The sequence below is a fragment of the Jaculus jaculus genome, chromosome 2 (assembly GCF_020740685.1).
Source record: "Jaculus jaculus isolate mJacJac1 chromosome 2, mJacJac1.mat.Y.cur, whole genome shotgun sequence".
Taxonomy (NCBI): Eukaryota; Metazoa; Chordata; class Mammalia; order Rodentia; family Dipodidae; genus Jaculus; species Jaculus jaculus.
The window spans coordinates 172,279,825-172,295,137 of NC_059103.1; the positions used below are offsets into that span (position 1 = coordinate 172,279,825).

General features: G+C 45.2%; 1 pseudogene; it reads right to left on the reverse strand.

Moving 5' to 3' along the window:
- Window positions 1-3,588: 3,588 nt before the first annotated feature.
- Window positions 3,589-4,197, reverse strand: LOC123458707 (annotated as a pseudogene).
- Window positions 4,198-15,313: the final 11,116 nt, after the last annotated feature.

Below are 15,313 nucleotides of genomic sequence, written 5' to 3' on the forward strand. Positions count from 1 at the left end.
ATCAACCACTGTGGGTGAAGAGCTAACTCAGTGGTTAAAGTTATTTCTTGCAAAAGCTTGATGGCCTCATTCCATCCCCCAACACCCACATAAAACCAGATGCACAAAGTGGCATATGCTTTTGTAGTTCATTTTCAGTGGTAAAAGGCCCTGGCATGCCCATTCCCTCTCTCATTCTCATTTTCTCTCTCTCTCTCTCTCTCTCTCTCTCTCTCTCTCTCTCTCTCTGCTTACAAACAAATAAAAAATAAAAATATTTGGGGGCTGGAGAGATGGCTTAGTGGTTAAGTGCTTGCCTGTGAAGCCTAAGGACCCTGGTTCGAGGCTCGGTTCCCCAGGTCCCATGTTAGCCAGATGCACAAGGGGGCGCACATGTCTGGAGTTCGTTTGCAGAGGCTGGAAGCCCTGGTGCACCCATTCTCTCTCTCCCTCTATCTGTCTTTCTCTTTGTGTCTGTCGCTCTCAAATAAATAAATAAATAAAATAAAATATTTTAAAAATATTTGGGGCTACAGAAATAGTTCAGCAGTTAAAGGCACTTGCTTGCAAACCCTGATGGCCCAAGTTCAATTCCCCAATACCCGTGTAGAGCCAGATTCACAAAGTGGTGCATGTGTCTGAAGTTCATTTATAGCAAGAGGCCCTACTGCACCCATACTCTCTTTCTTTCTGTCTGTCTCTCCTTCTCTCTCTCCCCCTTTCTGCCTCAAATAAATAAATGAAATATATTTTTAAGAAGTCAACCAGTCAATAACCTACGGTTGAGAAGATCATAAGCCCTAAGAGGGAAATAACTACTGTTATCTGATATTACGCCCATCAAACACTTGTGTTTATGTCCATATATTAATGCTATTCTCACTTTTGGTTAGAGAACTTCTCTTTCAGATGACGGTGACTGCTGGGATGATTCAAAACTCACCATAGTGCTGAGAAGGATAGTGAAGTATTCAGCACTAAGTGAGATATCTCTATCACACCCTCCAAGGATCAGGGACCATTGTGGAAGAAGGCAAAAAGAATGTAAGAGCCAGGGCTGGAGAAATGGCTCCATGGTTAAAGGCACTTACTTACAACACCGAGTGGCCTGGGTTCAATTCCCCAGTACCCACATAAAGCCAGATGTACAAAGTGGCACATGTGTCTGGAGTTTATTTGCAGTGGCTGGAGGCCCAGAGTGCCTAAATTCTCTCTCTTTTTGTTGTGTGTGTCTACCTTTCTCTCAAGTAAATAAACAAAAATATTTTAAAAAAGAATATAAAGTAAAGGGCCAGACATGGTGGTAAATGCCTTTAATCCTACCACTCAGGAGGCAGAGGAGGATCGCCATGAGTTCAAGGCCACCCTGAGAGTACATAGTGAATTCCAGGTCAGCCTGAGCTAGAGTGAGACCCTACCTCGAAAAAGCAAAAAGGAATGTAAGAGCCGAAGGAAGGGGAGGACCACTTACAAAATTGTTCTCCAGGCACAAGTGACCTTGACTTGATACTCCCGACGTCACAGTGGCTGACATTACTTACACAAAAACTGCATAATAGAAGGGGGAAGGAGAGGAGAGGAGACTAGTTGGAAAGAAGAAAGGATTCAGTAGAAGGTAGATTTGAAAGTGAGAAAAAGGCGGTAGGAGGGGATTATCATGGTTTATTACCTATACTTAGAGAAGTTGTCAATAAAATGTTTTGTTTTTAAAAGTCAGCCATAGATAGGGCTGAGAAAAAGGCTCGGAGGTTAAAGGCACTTGCTTGCAAAGCCTGTCAGCCTGAGTCCAATTCCCCAGCCCCCAAGCAAAGCCAGATGCAAAATGTGGTGCAAGTATCTGGTGTTTGTTTGCAGTGGCAAGAGACCCTGGCACATCCATACACACATATACGTACACACATACGCGTGCAAATAGATTTTTTTTAATTTTAATTTTAAAAGTCTACCATACACTTCAGCATGCCAACTTCAACAGTGAGTGGACTGAGTAAAAAGGTCAACAAGGAAGTGGAATACTCACATAACACGACCAAACAATTAGACTTAAGGGACAACTTTAGAACATGCCACTCAAAAGCAGCAGGCACATTCTTAACTCTGAAGGGTGGCACATGCCTATAGTGACCATTACTTGGGAAGCAGAGGCAGGAGGATCACCTGAACTTAACTTAGAGTCTAGGCCAAGGCTGGAGAGATGACTTGGGAGTAAAGGCTCTTGCTTGTGGAGCCTGGAGACCCAGGTTCAATTTCCCAGGACCCATGCAAGCCACATGCACAAGGTGGCACATGCATTTGGAGTTCATTTGCAGTGGCTAGAGGCCCTGGTGGGCACATTCTCTCTCTCACTCCCTCTCTCACTCTCTCTCTCAAGTAATTTTTTTTTAAAGAAAATCATTTGAAATGAATGAAGATACAATTTGTTTCAGTCAGCTTTTCATTTCTGGGACAAGCATCCAGCCACACTCTGTTTGTGCGAGGCAGGGATTTATTTCAGGTTTACAGGTCCAGGAGAAGTTCCATCAATGGAACAAGAAGCTGGTCCCCTTTCACAGATCCAGGCAGAGAGAGAAACCACCACCAGCACCACAAGCAAGCACGACCCACCAAAGCTTGAACTGTTCTCCCCATACCTTTGGGCTGGAATAAAGAACCACCCCTAAAATACACATTAGGTATTACAACACCCAGTGGCGTGGCTACACCTCAGGATCTGCCCCCACCAGCACCTCCTCAGCAGGCTGCTGGAGACTTAGGCAGGGAACTTCATGTTAATCAAAAATACCTGAGGAAGCCGGGCATGGTGGCACACACCTTTAATCCCAGCACTGGGGAGGCAGAGGTAAGAGGATCGCTGTGAGTTCAAGGCCACTCTGAGACTACATAGTGAATTCCAGGATAGCCTGAGCTAGAGTGAGACCCTACCTCAAAAAAAAAAAAAAAAAAAAAAAAAAAACACAAAAAACAACTTGAGGCTATAGGGAACATACATTCATATTTAAACCACTGCATAGTTATAAGAGCTTTGGGGATACAGCTAAAGCAGTGCTTTAAGGGCAATTCATAGCTCTAAAATATTTTTATTATGAAAGAAGACGAGGGCTGGGAGATGGCTCAGCAGTTAAAAGTGCTTTCTTGCAAAGCCTGATGGCTTGGATTTGATTCCCTGGTACCCATGTCAAGCCAGATGCACGAAGTACCACATGCATCTGGACTTCATTTGCAGTGGCAGAAGGACCTGACATGCCCATTCTCTGTCTCTCTCTCTCATAAATTTTTTTTAATTTAACATTGTTTGATTTTATTATGGGAATAAAATATACTTGTGAAAACCTACTGGTATCACCCAGTCACTCATGTGGCCATGTTTGCTTTGGTTTTGAGCAGAGTCTCATGCTGACCTTCAAGATCACTGGTGACGTAGACTAGCTAGATTAGCAAGCATTAGAGATCCTCTTGTTCACACCTCCCCAGTGCTGGCAGTACAGGCTCACATAGTCACTCAACTTCTTGGTGTGGGTTCTAGGAATCCAAACCCACTTCCTTATGCTTACACAGCAAGCATTTTACCCAGTGAGCCATTTCACCAGCCTTCACATGCCCTGGCAAGAATTAAGGCCCTGGGTTCAATCCTTCATACTTTGACGAACAATCTATCATTGGATTTCCTTCGGGCTTTAATCCGATTATTCCATTCATTTTCACAAGAATACAAGGTTGTCCTTTGGAATAGCCAAAATCAGGATCATTCATACCACTACATTTTTGAAGCAAGGAAACAGGAAACTGACATGCAACATAAACTGGACCCTTCTGTTCAAATAGTGCTCCATCAGGACAGTTTGTGAGATTCTTCTGTTCTTCTAAAGAATATAGCTTCAGAAACTTCTGAAGGTCTTCAGTGTACCCTTTATAGGAATTTCGGTCAGACTCACTAAATGTATATTCCAGTGCAGTCAGTGGTTTTGGAAAAACCATCAGTCCTGGTCTGGGAATCTGGTCATGATATTTTGGAACCTCATCATTCAGAGTCTGAAGCATAGCCCACATTGTGAATGTGAAGAATGCAGCCAAGAACCCATAGAAAACTAGGTAGAAGAGCAAGATCAAACCTCAGCTCTTGGCCGTGCACCCCAGGAACTGTCCAGTGGTCGGGTTGTAGAGGAAGAGCTTCCACTCGGCCAAGGTCTGGTTGAAGGACTTCTTCTCATTCTTCGTCATGGTGGGGGTGCGCACGGAGAGGGGAGCAGAGGCCGGGGGGATGGAGGCGGCGGAGGAGCTGAGCAGCGTGTCCCCGTGGCGGCGGCGCAGCCCGGTGACCGAGGGTGACCCGGCCGATGACACCTCCTCGTTAGTGGACACTCGAGCCGCTCTCATAAATTTTTTTTTTAATTTTTAATTTTTTATTTTATTTTATTATTTTTTTTAATTTTTATTAACATTTTCCATGATTATAAAATATATCCCATGGTAATTCCCTCCCTCCCCACCTCATAAATTTTTAAAAGGGTAATTTCTTTACAAAATAAAGGGAAGAAAGAAAACAATCTCCAATCAATAATTGAACTTTCTACTTTTAGACACTGGAAAAAGAACTAACACTAACCACAAGGAAATCACAGAAAAGACATTACTTAATTAATTAGAGATGAGAAAAATAATCAAAGTGATCAAGGTGCATTCTTAAAAAAAAAATTGTCATATAGCTTGACTAAGGAAGTCAGGACTGCACTGTTAACAGAACCTCAGACCACCAATAACCTCTTACCAAGGTCCAGGAGGCTGAAGCTTTGAGCCGGTAGTATGGCTCACACAGAAGTGAGATTGGAAACCACGTATCCTGATGGCCCACTCCCCTGAGCTTTGGACACTCTGCTGCTTCATGTAGCTTCCATGCTAAAGCAAATGCTGCATATCTACTCCTGTGGTTACTATCTCTGCTGGGATGAAACACCTGAGCCACAACTAGCTGATGGGAGGAAAGTATTTTGGCTCACAGTCTTGAGGCTCCATGATGGCCGGATATCACCTCTGCCATACCACAAGGAAACAGCAGCAAGAGTGTGAGCCTGGAGGACTTCGGGTTAAGATAGCAGCATAGGAATCACGCCAAAGCAGCCTAGGGGAGAAAAAGCAAAAACAAACAAAAACAAAACAACAACAACAAAAACCCAGCAAAATACACTCTTCTACTAAAAAGTGGGTTTGTAAGACATTATCAATGGCACCAGAGAAGTAGGAGAGATCCAGAACATCTAGAGCCCACAGAAGCAGGCAGAAGCGGCTCCAGCAATGGTGGCACCAGGTCCGCGGGGCCACAGATGCAAGGCTTGAAAAGCCAGCTGAGGAGATTCTCCACTCACACTGGAGCTCCTCGCAAACTCAAGGAACGTGAAGGGAGGACCACAGAGGCCAACGGAGAAGCAGCTCATGAGGTAGATGTTCACATGGACCACGGGGAGAACTGGAGCCACCATCCAAAGCCTCCCCTCCCCCACCGCCAGCACAAGTGCCAGCAAGCACCAGAGACCACGGGAAGGGAGCTCACAGCACCCAGCACCAGAGACCAGAGCAGCAATCCGGTGACCCAGCCAGCCTACTTGAACCCACAGTGCACCAAAGAGGGACCCAAGCAGGAGCGCAGCACAACTGAGACCAAAATCATCCCAAAAGGTAACTGGGATTACACCAGGTCAGAACCCGCCAAATAAGCCTGGTACATATGCTGGAATCAGAAGTGCTGATTGCACCTTTCATGTCAGGATAAATTATATGTTAAGTCTGATGGATGGTCAGATTTGCCATTCTTAAATAAACTATACTTTGGGCTTGTCATTTGTTACTTCCTGATCGATAGTGGCTTTGTTTCCTCTTCTGTGGTTCATTAGTGAAGGGTCTCACTTGGGCACAAGCTGACCTGGAACCCTCAACAGATGAGAAATCTTAGCGTCCTAATTGACAGGATTAAGGGTGTGGGGCAACACACATCCTAAGGGATTGTGACTTTGTTAGAGGATCTGGTTGTCATAATACCTTCTCTTGCATAAATACTCTGTACTGTTTTTCATTGAAAGTGTACATTGTTCAGTTAAATTTTAGAATCTGCCTGTATTTTGTTCCACTCAGCCTACTTGAATACTCTCATAGCAGGCAAACCCAACATTACAGGCCACTGCTGAGGTCCTTGGTTTCCCACCAGGAGTAGATGGTAAGACCCTATTGCTGAAGACTACACATTCTTGGGCTGCAAGGCCATTGAGAAATCCTGCTGGAACAAAGCTGATAACCTCTTCCATGTAAACCAGCTGACAGAAAGCTGGAAGAAGCCATTCTGCATGCAGTTCAATGGGAGAGAGAGAAATCACCAGTGAAGATACTCAACAGTGGATATTGCAAGCCTTATATTTGGCCAACCAGGCCAAATGAGCCAATGGGTGCAATAGTGGCACGTCTGTCATGGTGGAAACCAATTGTCCTCTAATTGGACTGGAGGCCAGCTACGTGGGAAGGAATACATCCCTGATACTGAAAACCTACAGCAGGGGTAGTCATGAGCCCTAGGGGTGTAACGTCTGCTGCTATCTGGCTAAATGTATATACTGTGCTCATCAAACTGCCCAGTAAGCACTTTTCTTAATGTTCATACCCATATATTAATGCTATTCTCACTTTTGGTAGAGAACCTTCTCTTTTCAGATGGCAGTGACCTTGGGATGACTTAGGAGGTACCATAGTGCTGAGATGAAGTGACAGAGGAGTGCTCAGCACTGAAATATCTCTATCACACCTTCCAGGGCTCAGAGTCCATTGCGGAAGAGGTGGCGGAAAGAATATAAGAGTTAAAGGAAGGGTAGGACTCCTTACAATGTGCTCCCTCCAGACACAAAATGACCTGGATATCCATGACCTCACAGTGCCTGACACTACCTACACAAGACCATCATAAGAGGAGGAAAAGATCATGACATCAAAATAAAAGAGAAAGTGATTAAGAGGGGGAGGGGATATGATGGAGAGTGGAGTTTCAAAGGGGAATGTCTGGGGAGGGAGGGCATTAACCATGGGATATTGTCTACAATTATGGATGTTGTTAATAAAAAATAAAAATTTTTAAATGCCCCCCAAAAGAGAGTGAGCCTGATTCTAGCAAGCAGGAACTGGCTATAACACTCAGAAGTCTGCCCCAACAACACACCTCCTTCAGCAAGTCTCCAACTCCCCAGTTGCTATCATTGGAAACCAAGCATTCAGAGCACATGAGTTTATGGGGAACACCTGTTTCAAACCACTACAACTCTCATGAAATAAACCATTGATTGGAATTTTTCTATGAGCAAAGGTGGTCAGCCCTTGATTAAGTCAAATCATTGCCTTCTACTCTGTCTTCCATACAAAGTGTCCTTTTTTATTTTTTATTTATTTTTATTTATTTATTTGAGAGCAACAGACAGGTAGAGAAAGAGGCAGAGAGAGAGAATGGGCGCGCCAGGGCCTCCAGCCACTGCAAACAAACTCCAGATGCGTGCGCCCTCTTGTGCATCTGGCTAACATGGGTCCTGAGGAATTGAGCCTCGAACCGGGGTTCTTAGGCTTCACAAGCAAGTGTGTAACTGCTAAGCCATCTCTCCAGCCCAAAGTGTCCTTTTTTAGCTGCTTGTAATCCCAGCACTCAGGAAGCTGAGGCAAAAGGATGGGAGTTCGAGGCCAGCCTGAGCCACAAAGTTCTTCAAAAAACAAATGAAGAAACAAACAGAAGTGCCCTTCTCTAGTTTGCTTGAGGTAGAGATTACTCGTGTGACTGTTATCTTTGCTTACTTCAGAACAACCCAGAGCTATAGCAGATGTGGCAAGAATGAATTCAAATGTGCCTACAAGTGACAGTTCTCTTCCTGGATCATGGTGACTTTGCTGGGCTTACAACCCTGGACAGGAAAAAGTAAGACAGCGGAAGAGTCAGGGCATGCGTTGCATTAGAGAAATAAGATTACGTTTCAAGGGATGAGAATCCCAAGAACATTCTCCACCTCTCTCAGTACTGCAGTAATACTGCCCTGGGTCTGTGTGGCAACCGCTAAGGAGACATGACCCCAGTCTCAGTGCCAACACAGAAAGAGTGCGAGCCTCACCCAACAGCCTGGCATTACTTACAAGAACAAAATCACAATCCCAGAAAGGCATTCTAAAGAAGAACCCTCTGGTGAACATGCAGCCCCTTTTGTCCTATGACCTCTTAGACATCTAGGTTTTGCCCACGTGATATTTTCTCCTAGGCTTCCAGCAAAAAGACATCCTTTTCATGGAACCAGTTAAGCTTGTTCACCTCCTCCATGTGAATTTTATTCAGCTAAGGAAAGCAGAACCTAAAGGCAGGGAGAATTTCTACATGTAGTCAAAAGAGGAAGGAGTCTTGGGACCATAATAATAATGTCATGCCATGTATGTATGTGTGTGCATCTATCTATCTATATATATGTGTGTATATGTATATATATGAATGTATGTATGTATGTATTGGGTTGTCCTGGGGATTAAACCCAGGGCTTCATGCACAGTAGGCATGCATTTTACCACTGAGCCACATCCTCACCCCAACAGAGAATATTTAGTAATCATGTCCTAGATCCAGGTAGGGCTTGACATACTGAATGGCTTCCCTTAATGTCTCGAATTCAATGAGGTGGGTGGAATTGCTGACTCTCTTTTACAGATGTAGAAACTGAGGCAAAGATGCTAATTAATTTGCCCAAAGGTCAGAAGCAGGTCACCTGAGCTTTGTTAAGTCTCTAGGCTCCACTGCAAGCTCAGCCCCCCGGTTGGATCCAGCTTTCGGGTTGGATCTACGGAATGCTGTTTCTTCTGCTCCTCCTCGTCCTCCTCCTTTTCTTTATCCTCCTCTTCCTCCTTGCTGCTTTCTTTCAAATCCCTACTTCTTTCCCCCTCTTCAGGAACTTGAGTATTGAAAACTTTAGGAATTATAATAAGAAAGAAAGAGAAGAAAAAAGGAAGGAAGAAAAGACAGGAAAGTAAGCACTATAAGGGACCTTGGCAATCATATACACTAACCCACCATTTATCTCACAAGGAAGTTGAGGTCTAGACCCTCCCACACTTACTGAGTTATCAGTAGTGGTAGAGGAATTAGGTACAGGAGATAAAATCAGATAGCTCTAGTTTCTATGGTTAGAAACTGCCTAGCAGCAAATGTACTTTGCAGATCCTTTTAAAATAGATTATAGATCTTCTGTAAACAAGAGCACCTCACAGTATGTAGAATCACTTGAAGGGCTTTTTAAAAAAAAAAATATTTATTTGACAGAGAAAGAGTGAGAGTGAGAGAGAGAATGGGCACGGCAGGGCCTCCAGCCACTGCAAACGAACTCCAGACATGTGCACCCCTTGTGCATCTGGCTTACGTGGGTCCTGGGGAATTGAACCTGGGTCCTTTGGCTTTGCAGGCAAGTGCCTTAACCACTAAGCCATCCCTCCAACCCTTAAAGGGCTTTTGATAAGCAATCTAAAACCATTGAATTCCAATCTGTGGGGCAGAGCCTAGATAGCTATATTGGTTTTTGTTTGTTTGTTTGTTTTTAGTTACCTCAGGGTGAATCTCATACACAGTGACAGTTGGAAGCCGTTAACTTGGTCAGGATTTTGTACCTTACATGCTCCTGCCAGCACTTGAGTGATGTGTTGCAGTGTTGCAATGATGATTTGGGAATAGACTAGGTTCTCATTACACAGGTAGCCCTTTCCAAGCAGCTCATGGTGTGAACTCTTCACATGAATAAAGAGCTACTTTTGTAGCAAACAACCACTTCCTAGTATTCCATAAAAACACTTGCATTCAAGAAGGTGGGAGAGCCGGGCGTGGTGATGCACACATTTAGTGCCAGCACTTGGGAGGCAGAGGTGGGAGGATCACCATGAGTTTGAAGCCACCCTGAGACTACAAAGTAAATTCCAGGCCAGCCTCTGCTGTAGGGAGACCCTACTTTGAAAAAAAAAACAAAATAGTGGGAGAAGTTAAGTTCAAGCCTTTACAAGTTAGCTTGGCTGGTGTTGCAGACCAACCTTATATATATGCGTCAATATTTAACCTGGTCTCCCCCATATGACATGCAAAGGCTGTGGGCTCCCATGGCAAGCATGCATTTCCTAAGCTGCAACAGAGCCAGGGACATATAGTTATCAAACAGCAAGATGTAAGCACCCTCCCAATAGAAGTAACCCGCCCCTCAATGCCACAGGGCAAGTGCTAGGGCGTCAGAGCAAAGGAATGAAGTGGGGAGGAAAACCCTGGTCCCCGTCCCCAAGACCTTGGCACCCTAAATAAACAAACAGCTATTTGAATCCCTTTGCTTCTCTTTCATTCTGGGGACTGATAAAGATCAACTATAACGTTGTCTCAGGGCCAAGCGTTGCAGCAAACTGCATTTTGTCAGTTTGAATGAATCAATTTGAATGGCCAGAGAAACCGTTCAAAGCCTTGGTGGGGGAAGTGAGGTGGGTTAAAGGGCCCATTTAAGATATTTGCCTTCAGTGATAAGAGAGAGAGGGAGGGAGAGCAGAACACACGGAGGGCTGAGCACCAGCTCCAAGGACACCATGGCAGAATCCTATGGGCCTGTGAGTGAGCAAAACCTCTTTGGTAAGCAGCTGCCCCACAGAGAGCCAGAGACAACTATTTTTTTTTACTTTTTTTTTGTTTCTTTTTATTTATTGATTTGAGAGAGAGAAAGGCAGGCAGGCAGAGAGACAGAGAGAGAGAGAGAGAGGGAGAGAGAGAGAGAGGGAGAGAATGGGTGCGTCAGGGCTTCCAGCCACTGCAAACGAACTCCAGACACGTGCGCCCCCTTGTGCAGCTGGCTAACGTGGGACCTGGGGAACCGAGCCTCGAACCGGGGTCCTTAGACTTCACAGGCAAGCGCTTAACCACTAAGCCATCTCTCCAGCCCAGAGACAACTATTACAAGCCGGGCAAAACAAGTGAAATAAAAGCGAGTGTGTGCTAAGAGTGCTGACCATCCCCGTGAGTCACACCTGGGATCAGCCTGCTGTGCTGGGATGTGCAGATGTGTGCAATATGATGACAAGAGCAGGCAAGTGATCTTGCCTCTTGGGATCTGCCCTCTGTGGGTTTTCTACATTGTCATTACAACCTCAGGGCTTCTCTCTCTCTCTCTCTCTGTGTCTTTTTTTTTTTTAAAGTTTTTATTTATTTATTTGAGAGCGACAGACACAGAGAGAAAGACAGATAGAGGGAGAGAGAATGGGTGCGCCAGGGCTTCCAGCCTCTGCAAACGGACTCCAGACGCGTGCGCCCCCTTGTGCATCTGGCTAACGTGGGACCTGGGGAACCGAGCCTCGAACCGGGGTCCTTAGGCTTCACAGGCAAGCGCTTAACCGCTAAGCCATCTCTCCAGCCTGTCTTTTTTTTTTTTATTAACAACTTCCATGATTATAAAAAAAAAAAAAAAATCCCATGGTAATACCCTCCCCCCACCACTTTCCCTTTTGAAACTCCATTCTCACCATCTCAGTCAGACACTCTTTTATTTTGATGTCATGGTCTTTTCCTCCTCTTATGATGGTCTTGTGTAGGTAGTGTCAGGCACTGTGAGGTCATGGGTATCCAGGCCATTTTGTATCTGGGGGGAGCACGTTGTAAGGAGTCCTACCCTTCCTTTGGCTCTTACATTCTTTCTGCCACCTGTATCACTCCTGTAAGATTAGCTACCATCATGAAAACAAATGTCCATAAACACTGGTGAGGATGTGGAAAAAAGAGGAACCCTTCTACACTGCTGGTGGGAATGCAATCTGGTCCAGCCATTGTGGAAATCAGTGTGGAGGTGCCCAAGACAGCTAAAAATAGATCTAACATATGGCTCAGGGCTTCTCTTTTGGGCACTGTGGTGGTTTGATTCAGGTGTCCCCCATAAACTTAGGTATTCTGAATGCTATGTTCCCCAGCTGATGGCAATGGGAAATTAAAGCCTCCTAGAGGCGGTGTATTGTTGGGTGCGGGCTTCTGGGTGTTATAGCCAGTTTCCCCATGCCAGTGTTTGGCACACCCTCCTGTTGCTGTTGTCCACCTTATGTTGGCCAGGGGGTGATGTCCACCCTCTGCTCATGCCATCGTTTCCCCCTGCCATCGTGGAGCTTCCCCTCGAGCCTGTAAGTCAAAATAAGCCTTTTTCCCACAAGCTTGTCTGGGTTGAGTGATTTCTACCAACAATGAGCACCTGCCTACAACATTTCACATTATGCAGGAAGACTGGGTTACAGCACCCCCATCCCTTACAGACACCTCGCTTGTTTTTCCTTCTACAGTTCGTCCTATCTACCAATGACAAAGGGACCAGCAAGAGGGGGAATAGCCCACCCTGAGACACCTTTGTGCCCAGCATGGGCTGGAGTCAGGAAGGGGCAGGCTCACCCCCAGGCAGAATCAGGGCGGTCCTGAGCGGCAGTTCGGAGGGGTGGGAGACTGGTGATTAGCCAGATGGAGGCAGAGATAGGGATGGATACCCCTCGCCAAGCTTGTTTGGTCTTTATTTCGGTTTGCATTTTCCCCATTGTTCAGAAGGGGTCCGAATTTTTCTTGTAAGCAAAGTAATGTTGTTTTCCCTAATCCCTAAGAAGAGAGTAAAGAAGCAACCCTTAGTAAAGTCTAAAAATGTGCCCTTAGAATATCCTTACGAACACCTTACAAGCCCTTTACAGACACCGCCATTTAAGATCCTGGCATTTTTGTTTGTTGTTTGTTTTGTTTTCCACGGTAGGGTCTCGCTGTAGCTCAGGCTGACCTGGAATTCACTATGTAGTCTCAGGGTGGCTTTAAACTCATGGTGATCCTCCTACCTCTGCCTCCCGAGGGCAGGGACTAAAGGCATGCGCCACCACACACAACTGGATCATTACATTTTTGAGCCAGTGATGTCATTATTATTTCCCTTTCATATCAAATGGGAAAACAAAGGGCCAGAAAGGGAAGGTAATTTTTTTCCCCATACCACAAACCAGCAAAAGGGTTAGATTTGAAGCCTAAACGTGCCAGGTTCCAGAATCTTTGCTCCTGAACTCTGTTATGGCACAGCCTTCTCTGCTGTGGACTCCTTTTGGCTTATTAATCTCTCGTTCTGATTCCTCTTCCTTTCCTGAAAGGTGATGATTTTTTTTTACCAAGGGCAGCATCTTTTCTTTCCGCTCTTCTTACTCTTGGAGACAGGGTAATAGCTTCCAGACTGAACCCCATATACAACTCCAGGCCCCTTCCTATGTGCTTGGAAATCTCTAAGCAGTGGCAACCTGATGACATGTTATGAGCGCAAGAAACAGTAAACCATGGCGTCCCTCGTGCGTCCCTCCTCTTGCTGGACGATGCTTTTTCATTCTGTCTTGGGGTCACTGTGGCTCTGGAACAAATGACAGTGGGGGTGAGACGCCCTGAGTGCCTTTATGTTTTTTCGTGTGACTTCAATCTTCACATTTGGTAAATGAAGAGAATCACGGGTTGCTGTGACCAGAACAAGAGATGACTGGCCCCTAGGGGTGAGAGAACAAGCCTTTCTCCTCCTCTTCCCCTGGAAACTGGAGGCAGAATGGAAGCAAAATCCAGCCCATGGCATCAGTGTCAACATCAATGTCAACATCAACATCAGCACCAGCAGGTTGGTGGGGCTGGGAGGGAAGCTCAGCAGGTGCCAACAGCAACACCTATGAGCTAAGTCCTCTTGTCTTTACTTTTCTTCCTAGTTCTAGAGGTTCCCGACACGGGAATCTCAGCATCACAGACTTTACTGACAGTGTGGCTAAGAATTGAGGGTGAATGTAAGGGGGTGAGGGTCAGTGAGCAGAGTAGAGGAGGCTGTTGAGACTGAAGGCTATATGAAATAGAACTATAAGGGCTGGAGGATAGCTTAGTGCTTAAGGCGTTTGCCTGCCAAGCCAAAGGAGCCTGGTTCAGTTCCCCAGGACCCACGTTAGCCAGATGCAAAAGGGCACACACCTGTCTGGAGTTCATTTGCAGTGGCTGGAGGTCCTGGCACGCCTATATTCTCTCTCTCTCTGTGTCAAATAAATAAACAAAATATTAAAAATAGAACCACAAGAGCAGAATGGAAAGCATTTGCATTTTGAATTCAACCAAATAGATTCAAGGTTCAGTGCATTGTTTAACAACTATTTATCTTTGGTTATGTCCTTCCACCTCTCCGACTGCAGTCTCTCTCTCTCCACGCTAACATTTTTCTTAGTGACAGCTTCCATAAATACAGACTAGATACTATGATATAATCCCCTCCCACCACCCTCCCTTTTCTTGCTCTCAAATTTCCCCTCCCTGAATCCCTTCTTCTTTCCAACTGTTCTCTCTTCTATTTTTTAAATTGTTTTGTTTATTTTTATTTGTTTATTTGAGAGTGACAGACAGAGAAAGAAAGAGGCAGATAGAGAGAATGGGCGCATCAGTGCCTCCAGCCATTGAAAATGAACTCCAGACGCGTGCGCCCCCTTGTGCATCTGGCTAACGTGGGTCCTGGGGAATCAAGCCTCAAACCAGGATCCTTAGGCTTCACAGGCAAGTGCTTAACCGCTAAGCCATCTCTCCAGCCCTCTCCTATTTTGATGTCATCATTTTCCCTTTCTATTATGCAAGTCTTGTGAGGTAGCATCAGCCACTGTGAGGTCATGGCTGTCAAGGCCACGTTGTGTCTGGATGGCAGTATTGTAAGCATACCTCCTCTGCCTTTGACTCTTACATTCTTTCTGTCCCTCTTCCACAGTAGTCCCTGAGCTGTGGAGGGTGTGATAGAGATGTCTCATTTAGTACTGGACACTCCACTGTCACCTCTCCGTTCTTCAGTGAGTTTGGAGTCACCCCAATGGTTACCATCATCTGAAAAAAAGAAGCTTCTTTAACTAAAATTGAGAGTATCCATGCTAATGTTTATTGAGATGCTGCCACATACCAGACAATTTTTTGCTCACTTAGCATGTATATTTCTTTCTTTCTTTATTTATTTGAGAGAGACAGAGAGGCAGAGAGGAGGGAGAATGGGTGTGCCAGGGCCTCCAGCTGCTGCAAATGAACTCCAGACACATGCATCATCTTGTGCATCTGGCTTAAATGGGTCCTGGAGAATTGAACCTGGGTCCTTAGGCTCTGCAGGCAAATGCCTTAACCTCTAAGCCATCTCTCCAGGCCAGCATGTGTATTTCTTAATTAAGGGGGGCCTGCATTCACAAGTACTCTAAGATGTTATTGTAGCTTATTCTGTTATATTCCACTGTTTAGCACTTTTAGTGAATACCAAGTCAGTGTTTGTATTGTCTA